Genomic DNA, 12,976 nt, shown 5'->3' on the forward strand with positions numbered 1-12,976 from the left:
CCTTTAAATCTAAGAAATTGGTAAGCACCACAAAACCATTGGAACTCATCCATATGGACTTATGTGGACCAATGAGAATTCAAAGCAGAAGTGGGAAAAAATATGTATTAGTTATTGTTGATGATTACTCTCGCTTTACTTGGGTCATATTTCTAACAAGCAAGGATGAAACGTTTGATGAGTTTGTTACATTTTCAAAGAAAATCCAGAAAACCACAGGTCACCAACTGATCCATATAAGATCAGATCATGGAACAGAATTTGAAAATTACAAATTCGATGAATACTGCAAGGAACAAGGTATGGACCACAATTTCTCAGCTCCCAGAACTCCACAACAAAATGGAGTTGTTGAGAGGAAAAATAGAACCTTAGAGGACATGGCAAGAACCATGCTAATAGCCAGTTCCCTGCCTAGGAACTTCTGGGCTGAAGCAGTCAATACTGCTTGTTACATTATAAATAGAGTTATGATTCGAGCAATCCTAAACAAAACCCCCTATGAGCTACTAAAAGGTATAAAACCCAACATCTCTTACTTTAGAGCCTTTGGCAGCAAATGTTTTGTCCACAACAATGGAAAAAGGAACTTGGGGAAGTTTGATGAAAGAAGCGATGAGGCAGTGTTCCTAGGATATGCCTTAAATAGCAAGGCTTATAGAGTTTATAACAAAAGATCTATGTGTGTTGAGGAAAGTGTACATATAATATTTGATGAATCTAACAAAACTGACATAGTACAGGAACAAGAATTTTTCGAGATTGGTTTATCTCGTGCTGCAGAAAATGATGAGGAGTTCCAACCAAGCAAACACACAGCCAGAGGAACTGCTCAACAAAATCAAGAAGTTCCCGTACTAGAGGAACAAGCAGAAAACCAAGAAGATCCAGAAACAACACCAGAGGAACCCCACAATGACCAACAGGGAACTCAGGTCATAGAAGGAACTGACGAAAATGCCACAACACCAGTAGCTCAATTTCAACCTAAACCTTGGAAGCATCAAAAGTCCCACCCAATGGAACTCATTGTGAGTGACATCAGAAAAGGAACTCAGACAAGGTCACAACTAAGGAACTTTTGCGCATTCCACGCGTTCCTCTCCATATTTGAGCCAAGAAATCACACTGAGGCTCTGGAAGACGCTGACTGGATCATTGCCATGCAAGAAGAATTAAATGAATTCAAAAGAAACAAGGTATGGCACTTGGAACCCAAACCAAAGCACCAGAAGGTGATAGGGCTGAAATGGGTGTTCCGGAACAAGAAAGATGAACATGCAACAATCATAAGGAACAAAGCAAGGTTAGTGGTCAAAGGTTATAACCAACAGGAAGGTATTGACTTTGAAGAAACATTTGCACCTGTTGCTAGATTAGAAGCCATTAGAATCTTAATTGCTTTTGCTGCTTTCATGGGTTTTAAACTTTATCAAATGGATGTTAAATGTGCTTTCTTAAACGGTTTCTTAGAGGAAGATGTTTATGTGGAACAGCCCCCTGGATTTGAAAATCCCGAATTTCCAAATCATATTTACAAATTAGATAAGGCTCTCTATGGACTAAAACAAGCCCCTAGATCTTGGTACGAGAGATTATCAAAGTTCCTCCTTCAAAATGATTTTAAAAGAGGTAGAATAGACAAAACCTTATTCTTAAAATCTAGAGGAACTGACTTGTTAGTAGTTCAAATTTATGTTGATGATATATTATTTGGAGCAACTAATGAAAATTTGTGCAAGGATTTTGCAAGCTTGATGAGCAGTGAATTTGAAATGAGTATGATGGGGGAACTCAACTTCTTCCTTGGTTTACAAATCAAGCAAACCGAGGAGGGAATCATGATACACCAACAAAAGTATGTGAAGGAACTCCTAAAGAAATATGAGCTAGAATTAGCCAAAGTAAATCACACTCCCATGGGAACTGCTACCAGATTAGACACTGATCCAAATGGGAAAAGTGTGAATCAAACGAAATACAGAGGTATGATTGGATCACTATTATATTTAACAGCCAGTAGACCTGACATTTCTTTTAGTGTAGGACTATGTGCAAGATTTCAATCGAATCCAAAGGAGTCCCATCTAACTGCGGTGAAAAGAATACTAAGATATCTCAAAGGAACTGATGACCTATGCCTATACTATCCAAGAAGTGGATCTTTCGAGCTAAGAGGATATGCGGATGCTGATTATGCAGGTGACTTAGTGAATAGAAAAAGCACATCAGGTATGGTACAGTTCCTAGGTCCATGCATGGTTTCTTGGGGTTCCAAGAAACAGAACACTGTTGCTCTATCCACAGCTGAAGCTGAGTATGTAGCTGCTGCAGCTTGTTGCTCACAAATTCTATGGATAAAACAACAGCTAAGAGATTTTGGTATTATCTATGATTGTGTTCCTATCTATTGTGATAACACTAGTGCTATTTGTATTTCAAAAGATCCGGTTCATCATTCCCGAGTCAAACACATCCACATTAGACACCATTTCCTTAAAGATAATGTTGAGAAAGGTTTGATCAAATTAGATTTTTGCCAAACTGATCACCAAATTGCTGATATTTTAACTAAGCCTTTGAACAAAGAGAAACATGAGAAAATGAGAATGGAACTCGGAATGATCAAGCTAAGGTAATTGCCAAATTGAAGTTCCTCTAAGGCAAAAGCAAAAATCATGGTACATATAGACTATTACAAACACAAAATCTTGTGTGCAAACATAGTTGAAGCTTAACATCGTGGCAAATTCACTCACACTCCAAATGAGCAAGGTAAGCAGTTCCTTTCAAACTAGTTAAGTCAAAGATACGAAATTAAGCAAGTCAAAGTCAAACACAATTTTTTTCTACATTTTCCTTTTATTTTTATCTATTTATTTTTTAAAATTCAAAACCGAATACCCATATTCAAAGAATGTTTGGAACGGTTCCATTGGCAATAAATAGGAGAAACTCTTCCCTTTCCACATTCAATCCATGCAACCCCCTTTCTCTCTCTCCCACACGCCTTCTCCACTGACATCACCTCTCCTTTCACCTATAAAAACCTCCACCATGGTTCTCACAAGCAACAACACTGATCTCACATCCCTCAAACGAAAGAGAAACCCTTCATCTCCAGTTCCCATGGATACCTCACCCATTCAATCGCCAATTCCTCTTCGATCCCACAATCCAATGCTCGCAATCACTCAGGGGGAACAAACCGACACTGACATCAAAATGAAATCCCCAATCTCAAACCCTAGATCCTCCACAAGAAAATCCAAAAAACGACGAGTGGAAGCTTCTGGTGAAAACATCGAGGAAACAGAGGAGAATGCTCAAACTCAGGGGGAAGCAAAAGGGTCCAAGAAACTCACTGCAAAGGAAAACAACCTGGTCGAGGGGTTCGCAATCAACTCAACATGGTGTGAAGCCACGAAATTTAAAGAGTTGATGGAAATCCTTGAACAACAAAAATGGGTAAGTCTGTTGAGTACCTATGCCAAATCCCCCTTAATTCCTGAAGCTATGAAAGAATTCTGCAAGAACTTTGCATGTGTTGATAATGTATGTTCAAGTAAAGTGAATGGAACTCGCATCGAATTTGATGCCTCTTATCTGGAACAGCTGTTTGGTACACCCAATAGGGGTTTTGATATGTGGCTCAAAGGTCAAATCACAGTGACCATATATAATGTAGATGAGAAAGATATAGTTGGTTCCATTGGAGGAGATTCTAAAGTATCCACCTCCACCTCACACAACTGCTTTTCACCTCTTCAAAAATTACTGTTTAATATTGTGTGGAGAGGTGTAGTTCCTCGAACTCAGAAAAGGAACATAGCAAGTCTGTTTGATGCATGTCTCATGTATTGTCTTGAAAGGAAAATTCCCATAAACTTTCCTGCAATCATGATCAAACACTTATCCACCTGTATCCCCAAATTCAAAATTCCATACTCCTCCCTTCTTACAGAAATCTTCAAAAGTTTCTCAGTTGACCTTAGCCCATACTTTGTGATTCCCTTAAAATCCACCCAAATCCTTCAACTTGAAATGCTCCATCTATTAAATCTTAAAGTGGTTCAGGGTAAAGTCATTAGGGCTGGAAAGGAAGAGAAACAAGATGAGGAAGATCAGGAAGGAACTGTAGTTAAAGAAGAAGTGGAGGAGGAGGAGGAACTCGAACAAATAGAGGTCCCTTTATCTCGAGGGAACAGGAAGAGTGTAGGAAAAAGAAAGAGCTTGAGGGTGGCAATGAAGGAGAACAAGAAAAGAGGGCCTGTCTTCATGGAAATAAATGAGGAAGGGGATGTCAAGGAGATGCCCATAGAGGAGGATGTTGTTCCACTGAATCAAGAGGAACTTCCTGAAACTGTTGGGCCAAGAAAAAGGACACCCAGATCCTCCAAAAAGTCCAAAGCTCGTCGTGTTCCATCTGAACAGGAACATGTTCAAGATCATGGGGGTGCCTGGAACACAAAGGATGATCAGATATTGGAGCTGAAGGCAACAGTTGCTCGTCTGGTGGAACTACAGGAGGGAACAGATCACAGGATTAGCTCAATGCAGGCCCACATAGGTGCATTGGTTACAAGTGTCAAGACTCTCCAAAACAATCTTCACCACTACTCAGAACAAGCCAATACAACTCGTGCCACAATCCTCACCAAGATCAACAATCTGGAATCTTTTGAGGAGACTGTGATAGAAGAAACTGCTGGTTCTGGTTCCCCATCCCAAGCCTAAATCACCCTATCCCATGTTTCTTTTATCTTTTGCCATGGAACAATCTTTTTAATTTGCTTTTGGTTTGTATAATTTTCAAACTTGGGTATTTGTTCCATCTTATTTTGACTTGCTTGGTTACACATATCTGTGCTTTCTAGTTTTGATCATTACTGCTTGCTTTCAATTTATTGTATGAGTTGGCTTAATACTTTGAGGCTAGCTTAACTTGCCAAACGTTGATCGTGGGGCACTGTGTTTGGAATGGCTATATTTCGTGCTATGCTTTTTGTTGATGTCAACAGGGGGAAGTCAAGGGTGCAAACTTCCAAGGCACACTCAATCCCAGTTCCTGCATCAATCTCTCTGAATCTCTCTGTAAGTTTATTTTTCTTTCTTTCTTTCTTCTCTTTACTCTTTCTCTTTTGTTTTTAAAGTTTTATGTTCTGTTTCACAATAGTCTGTATAAGTTCCTGTTTGTACTTACTCTCTTTGTAAAAAGTTTGCAAGTGTTGTCATCAACAAAAAGGGGGAATATTGTTGTTCCTAAGTTTTGGTTGATGACACACACATATTGCAAACTTCCTGATTATGGTTGCTAAATGACTTTGAACAGGTAAATGCCCAAGTTTCTATTAGGATAGGAACTTGAATAAGATGGTGAAGTTCCTGATGTACACTTGGAACAGTCACTGGAGTTCCAGAGCTGGAAGTTGTATTTGTTCCAGTTTGAAGTCACAAGAGGAGCAACACAGTTACATATCAAGAGTTCCGAATATTCACAAGAACTATTACAGACTCATGGCAACGAGTTCCTATTTAAACATAAGAGGAACTCATTATTGTTCCTGAGCTGGAACAAGTGAAGCTTCAGAGTTGAATGCCTCACCAAAGGAAAGACATATATGTCTAGGTAGTTTATCTTGCTTAGATTATATGTAATATATTAATATGTTAAGTAGTATATAAGGAACTAGAGGAACTTGGATTACTCGTGTGTTTTTGTCAAAAATATCAAGCAACACAGTTTTAAGGAAAATACTTTTAAATAAAATATCTTTTCCTATTTAATAAGAATAAGATTTTCATCACATTCTGTTACTTAAATAAAAACAGTTTTTATCTTCCTAAAACTTCTCCTATTTACTTTGACAAAATAAATAAACATTTTTCAGTGATTGACATAGTCTTAAACACGTCCAGCAGTTGAGGAAGTTGTGTGGGAAGTGGTCTCCCCTTGTTCCTCAAGTCTAGGGACGTGAAAATCAAAGTGTCAGTTGTTGGCAGTTGAGTTTTTGAAGGGAACAAACCCTAAGGACAAAACTCTATATAAGGCCAAGAAGTTTTCTGAAAAAAACACACAAACTTTCTAAGAGTTCTTGCTTTCCTAAAAACGCATTGTCAAAGATTTTTCTAAAAACAGTTTGTGTCCTAGTTAATCCTAAGTTCCTAAGTGACATATATACACAAAAGCATCATTAATATCTAGAGTTATCCAAACACGAATTGTATTTGGTATTAGTAAGGATAGAGTTATCTTGTTGAGACTTAGAGTTTAAGTCTGAGAGAGAGAAGTGAAAGAGCTGTAATCAGAGTAGATTACTGTGAGGAACACAAGTTTGAGAGGAACTTGTGTTGGAGAGATTATTGTAATCGAGGCATTACTATAATAAAATAATTCTCTTCTTGATTAGTGTCAAGAAGTTTTCACAATTGTTGTTATTGTCTTCTCTATTCTCAGTTCCTTGATTGTTTCTTAAGTTCCGCAAGAAACTTTATCAAAGTTCTAATTACAATTCACCCCCCCCCCCCCCTCTTGTGCGTGTTCCTACTGGAATAACACATGATAATAGTTTGACTGCAAGTTGTAGGTTTCTTCACTATCTAATAGAAGAATCGCATAGCTTCAGTGACCTGAACTCCATGATTCTTCACTATCTAATAGAAGAATCTCATAGTTTCAGTGACTTGAATTCTATGCCTACTTGGGTATAGAACATCAAACAATAGAATATCAATAGCCACTTGAAAGTCCTTTGAATATTCTGTTCTCCTTGAAGCACTTGTAAAGTCTTCTAAGAGATGTCTATTCTTTAAAGCCACTTCTAAAGTCCTTAAAGAATAAATTCGGATTTTCTGAAGCACTTCGAAAAGCCTCTGGAATGTCCGTTTATGTTTGTTGTTCGCCTCGAAGACTTTCGAGGTCTATTTTCTCCCACCTGTCATTTTGGAAACGAATCTCCAAAAGGACATCATTTCGAGCAAACAAACATTATGTTCTCAAAAAATTCGTGGTAGAAATAATACCCTTGTGTCTCATTTGAATAAATCACAATGAAACATATATCTAGACTTGGGCCTTAGTTTGTTGAATAACAAACGCTAAGCTCCCACTGAGTTTGGCAACTCTCTAGATATATATTATGAAAAGATATTCTGAAATTACTTTTCAATAGCTTTGACGAATTTGGTTTAGTTTGGTGGTAGTTGAGCATTTTGTTTAGAAATTATAGGAAAAAGTCTTTATGATCCATCATTGATCGAATTAAGTACTAATCGACTTCGATCATTCCAACTTAGATATACCATATCTTATGGAGCTAGATCGTGAAATTACAACACACAATCATTGATGATCATTCTTGGTATAAGTAATCAACAACATGATCTAACCTAGATCTTTATGATTTCTTGCCAAGTGGATTTTATACTTCTGAATCTTTGAACTAGCCAAACAGATTCAACTTATATCACATTTGAGTAAATAAACCTATATTCACTCAAATCCATGTGAAATAAAGTCATAAAATCTTTCTTTAGCTTTGAACTCTATTGTCTAGGCTTTCTAACCATAGTTCATATCTTTTGTTACTTTCAACAAGTAAGACTAGTTGTCTTAAATTGATCTAGAAATCAATCAACTTTCAAAAAGTCCATCAAAATAGAGCTTTTGAATGTTAACTTGTTGATATGGTCTAAGCAACAATGCTAAAGGTTAGTGGAACTAAAATCAAGAGATTGATTTGAACCTATTAAAGTTTTATTGTTAAAGATTTGTTTGTTTTAATCAAGCATATTGACTCAACCCGTAATTCATTCAAATAAACAAACAAACATTATTTTTGTTCTTCTGTATGTGAGTCTTTCTGTGTTTGAAAACAGAAATTTAGGTATGCTGATTGTGGAACAAAATAGCCATTAAGTTCCAGCCTTTGAAAGGACTTTAAAACAAACTAGATGACCCTACATACTAATGTAGCATTGCCATGCTTCATTTCTTACTTGTAGGCCATTAGTGTATACTAGCTTCCATTGTTTGAGTTATTACCGAAGTAAGAACCTCAAGCGGTATATGATACCAAGGAAGTTTGATTGCTAGGTCACTTCTCTTTAAACATAAACTTTTAGGTAGAAACGGAATTGTAAATTCCTTTCATTTGTTACTTTGTTTTCCTATTTCTTGTACCCATTCTTATAGTCTTAAAAAATGAATTCTTTAGTGTTGACTTTTATACTTTGTTAGATATGTCCAATGTCACTCCAACAAGGTTCTTAATTACCATTTTAATTTATGTTGAATATTTTGTTTCAACTAGATGATCTTACCAGAAGCTTCTAAAGTTCTCTAAGCATCGATCTATTCGAATGTCTAGGGACTAGACTCATCGAGAATTAAATGGACAAAGATGTTAGGTTGTTAATCATTGGTAAAGCTGAGCGTTTAAGCTCAATGCTTTATGATCTCAAAACTACATTGTATTTTGAATTCACAAGCACCAATTGGTTTCCCATTCGATTTTGATACTCGAAAACAACCATAAAAGTCGCTATAAGAAACGTACATTTTAAATTGCTCATTTTCTCTCATTTCCGTGAATCGTTCTTGGATTCACTACCAATCGAGGAAATTTACTGTTACCTTTCTAAAAGGGTTTACTGCAGTGCAAGATATTTAATTATAAACAATAATTAAAACATACATTGAAGCATGCAAAGTCTAAACATTTATCATGAGTAATAACTTGAAAATTAAAGCATTCATGCAATTTAAACAAGTTATTAGCATTTTATTCGAATTTAATGTTCCGGCAGGTGTGAATAAAATGATTCCAAGACCCTAAAACCATTGAAGAATTAAGCACATTATGTATTTTGACTCAATTCTAAAACATTTTAGGTAAGCAAAAACCTTTTGCTAATAGTCTAGAAACTACTCTTGGTTGATAGGTACGTCTAAGAACTTATTAGGTAAACCTATCGATTTTGCCACGACATAAAAGGACTCCTTACTTATATCGTTGAGTTTCACCAAAACTAACATGTACTCACAATTATTTGTGTACCTTACCCCTTTAGTATCGACAAGTAACACCTCGCTATGGCGGAAAACTATTACTAAGATCGATGTAAAGGATATCCAAGTAAGTGTTATTTTGGCATGACACCTTTTAACTCAATTTTTAAGTTTGGAACTTAAGGCTCTTACTATGTTGGTTAGATTTTAAGTGAACTAAAATCCTTAATCATGCAACATAATCAAGCCACAATCTCATGCATAATTAAGACATATTTAAAGCAATAAATAACTTAAAGCATGCATAAGATAAATGTGATCTAGTATGGCCCGACTTCATCTTGAAGCTTCAACTTCAAAGTCCGTCTCGAAAATGGAAACTTCGTCTTGAATTTCACAGTGGGAGGCGCCATTTTCTCCAAATAGGATAAGCTATAATTAAAACTAATTACAACTATTTGATGGTACGCAAACCATATTTAAATTGAAAAACAAATTTGGTGCATTAGACCAATTACATTCAAATTAATGGTACGCAGACCATATTTTCTATCCTATTTGGGCCATACTAGTCACTTCATAACCTGCAAAACAGTACATATACAATATATACCATTCATCCATTCATTATCATGAATGGCCCACATAATTGGTTAGTTAAAACACATTGTATGCATCATATAAACATTTGCAGCAATTAATCAAGGGCACCAATAATCTACCAATTATTCAGTCCTTATTAATTCTAATCAAGTTGTTTAACCTTAAAGGATTTGTAGACCTAATCAAGAGTTTATGACTAAAAAGGGCTCCCACTTAAACCAATAAATTCATATGCTTTACTAATTTTAAACATAAAAATGTATTTCTAGTCTAACCGGAAACATACAAATTTAATTAAAATTTAAAGCTCATATAAATTTATAATTGAATCCATTTATTTAATTTATTTTCAGTCGAATTTAAATTAATTCAAGGTTTTCAATTTTAGTAAAATAATTAGAATAAATAAAATTTATAAGAAGTATAATATTCAAAATTAAAATCCAAGAAAACAATTTAAATTATTAATTTTAAAGTTAATTAAAATTACATGAACTGAAAATCTCAAATTAAAATTTAAAAAACTCGACAATCGTAACATGACGAGCACTTGGGCTTGCGCCCAAGCCCCATCGATTGCACGACCATCGCTGGCCCATGGCACGTCATCGCAGCAGCCACGCGCAAACGCAACAAGCCAAGCTACGCTTGCGCGCAGCCTGCCCGCCCATAGCATCGCAGCAGCTACGATGTGCTCGCTCGCTTGCTCGCGCAAGCATGCGCTCGAGGCCACGCGTGTTGGCGCGCTGAGCTGCGATCGCTGGGCGACCAGCTCTCGTCCTCGCGCGCGCGCGCTTCTCCTTGTGCCATGCCCTCGCTCATCGCCCATCGCCCACATGCGCACAACACTCGACACAAGGCAGGGCTGCTGCCTTGTGCTCGTGCGCCACTTGCCTTGCTCGCTGCATTCGTACCGCATGGGCGTCGAGCTCCCTTGCTCGTCGTCGCATGCCCGCACTATACAACACCCCTTAAGGGTAACACGTAGCGTCCATTGCTTTGCGCGTGCAAGTTTTATGAGCGAATTGCATAAAAAATTTAAAATTTTTAATTCAAAATTAATGACAAATTAATAAAACATATTAATTTCATAATTTTAGGGCGAAAAATCGAAAATTTATTAATCAATTAATTTCCGATTAACATGGATTCAAATCTAGGTCATAAAAATTTAAAATTTAACACAAATTAACAATTTTTATGGTGGTTTTTAATCATAGGCATCTAATTAAATTATTAATTAATTATGAAAATCAAATCAATTCTAAATTATTCAAATTTCAACAAATTAATCATAATTACAAATTAGATTGCATAATTAACAAGGTTAGGCATTCAAACTTGTTAAACATATACAGTAGGTCAATCAAAAATTCAAGATTTATCAACAAGAATCGCAAATATTCAATTTAACATCTTAAATTTACAAACTTTTGCGTTCGAAAAACTAAAACCTCCGAAAAGTCATAGTTAGGCTTCGAATTTGGGAATTCTGGGTTCGGCCGAAAACTATTATTTTTGTCAAAATTTTAGAATGCCTTTTACATGCAGAATTGACACAAAAATCACTCGATTTGGATGAGTAACGAAAAAACTGCCGAAAAACTGCGTACATATAATTAAATAAACGCAATTTGCAATTAATTAACAATTACAAAAATTAATCACCCCTTTTAATTCCTTGCAAATTTGTAATATTTAACCATGTTTATGCAATTTAGATTATGAAAATAATAAGAGGCTCGTGATACCACTGATAGGTTATGATACATATGACAAAACATAAATCATGCGGAAAAACCATAAAGCCAGGAAAGCATATTATTAACACATAATCATTTAGCATAGTTTAGATGCATAAACTTTGTTGCGTGCCCTCCCTAGCTGCGCCCGAACCGAACAAGAACAAGTCTTTAGGATTCCAAGTGTCGTCCCTCCGTAGTTAGTCCACAGCACGTCCGGATCCGCCTTAAGCTTGACCAACTAGAATCGCCCTTAAGGTAGTATAGATTTCGGCTGATTAGGGGCAAGTGAGTGGCTGATTTTTCTTTAAAATATTACCTTTAGAATATTTCAATTGTATCTATAAATTATGACCCTAGGCTCTTACTTATAGAGGTATGGAAAGGGAACTGGATCCTACTAGGATACGAATTAATTAAACTAGAATCCTATTAGAACTCTAATTAATTAATTTATCCTTTTAGGATTAGAAATTTAATCATATATCAAATCCTAATAGCTTTAGGATTCGTGTATGAACACAAACACACACACGCACGGCAGCCCACGAGGGGCGCCTATGCGCGCGCGGCCTGTGAGCTCGCAGCCCATGGCACGAGGCCCACACGCTGCCGTGGCCTTGGCGCGCGCTGGGCCTGCCTTGCGGTGGGCCTGGGCGCTGCCTTGGCTTGGGGCGTTTGTGGCGCGCTGGCTTGCTGGGCGATGGCCCGGCTTCGTGCTGGGCCTTTGTCCGGCAGGCCTCGTCCGATGCTTATTCGTAAGATGCGCTTCCGATTAAATTCCCGGTTCCGGAATTCATTTCCGATACGAACAATATTTAATATTTCCGATTCCGGAATTAATTCCGTTTCGAACAAATATTTAATATTTCCGTTTCCGGATTTATTTTCCGATTCCGATAATATTTCCGATTCTGACAATATTTCCGTTTCCGGCAATATTTCCGATTCCGGCAATATTTCCATTTCCATTAATATTTTCCGATACGTACCATGTTTCCGTTTCCGGCAACATCTACGACTTGGATAATATTTATATTTCCTGATACGATCCATATTTCTGTTTCCGGCAATATCATCGTTTCTGGAGTATTCATTTCTTGCTTGTGACGATCTCAGCTCCCACTAAAACCAAGATCCGTCGATTCCGAATATCCATAGATGGAGTATTTAATGCCATTAAATACTTGATCCGTTTACGTACTATTTGTGTGACCCTACGGGTTCAGTCAAGAGTAAGCTGTGGATTAATATCATTAATTCCACTTGAACTGGAGCGGCCTCTAGCTAGGCATTCAGCTCACTTGATCTCACTGAATTATTAACTTGTTAATTAATACTGAACCGCATTTATTAGACTTAACATTGAATGCATACTTGGACCAAGGGCACTATTTCCTTCAAGTAAAAGGAATCTCAACACAAAATTTCATCAGTACCACAATTTCCCTGCTACTTAAGTCATGGTGCGATCTAGGTGTATTTGTAAATACCCTGAGATTCATTAATAATCTAGAAGCAATGGTATGTTGTAATGTGTACATATTTGGAGATATTTGCTAGCAACTGGAATGTTTCATTCAAGTGAAGAATCCCCTAACTCAAAGTACTTGAAAGCCGG

This window comes from Spinacia oleracea, chromosome 1 (assembly GCF_020520425.1).
Source record: "Spinacia oleracea cultivar Varoflay chromosome 1, BTI_SOV_V1, whole genome shotgun sequence".
NCBI lineage: Eukaryota > Viridiplantae > Streptophyta > Magnoliopsida > Caryophyllales > Amaranthaceae > Spinacia > Spinacia oleracea.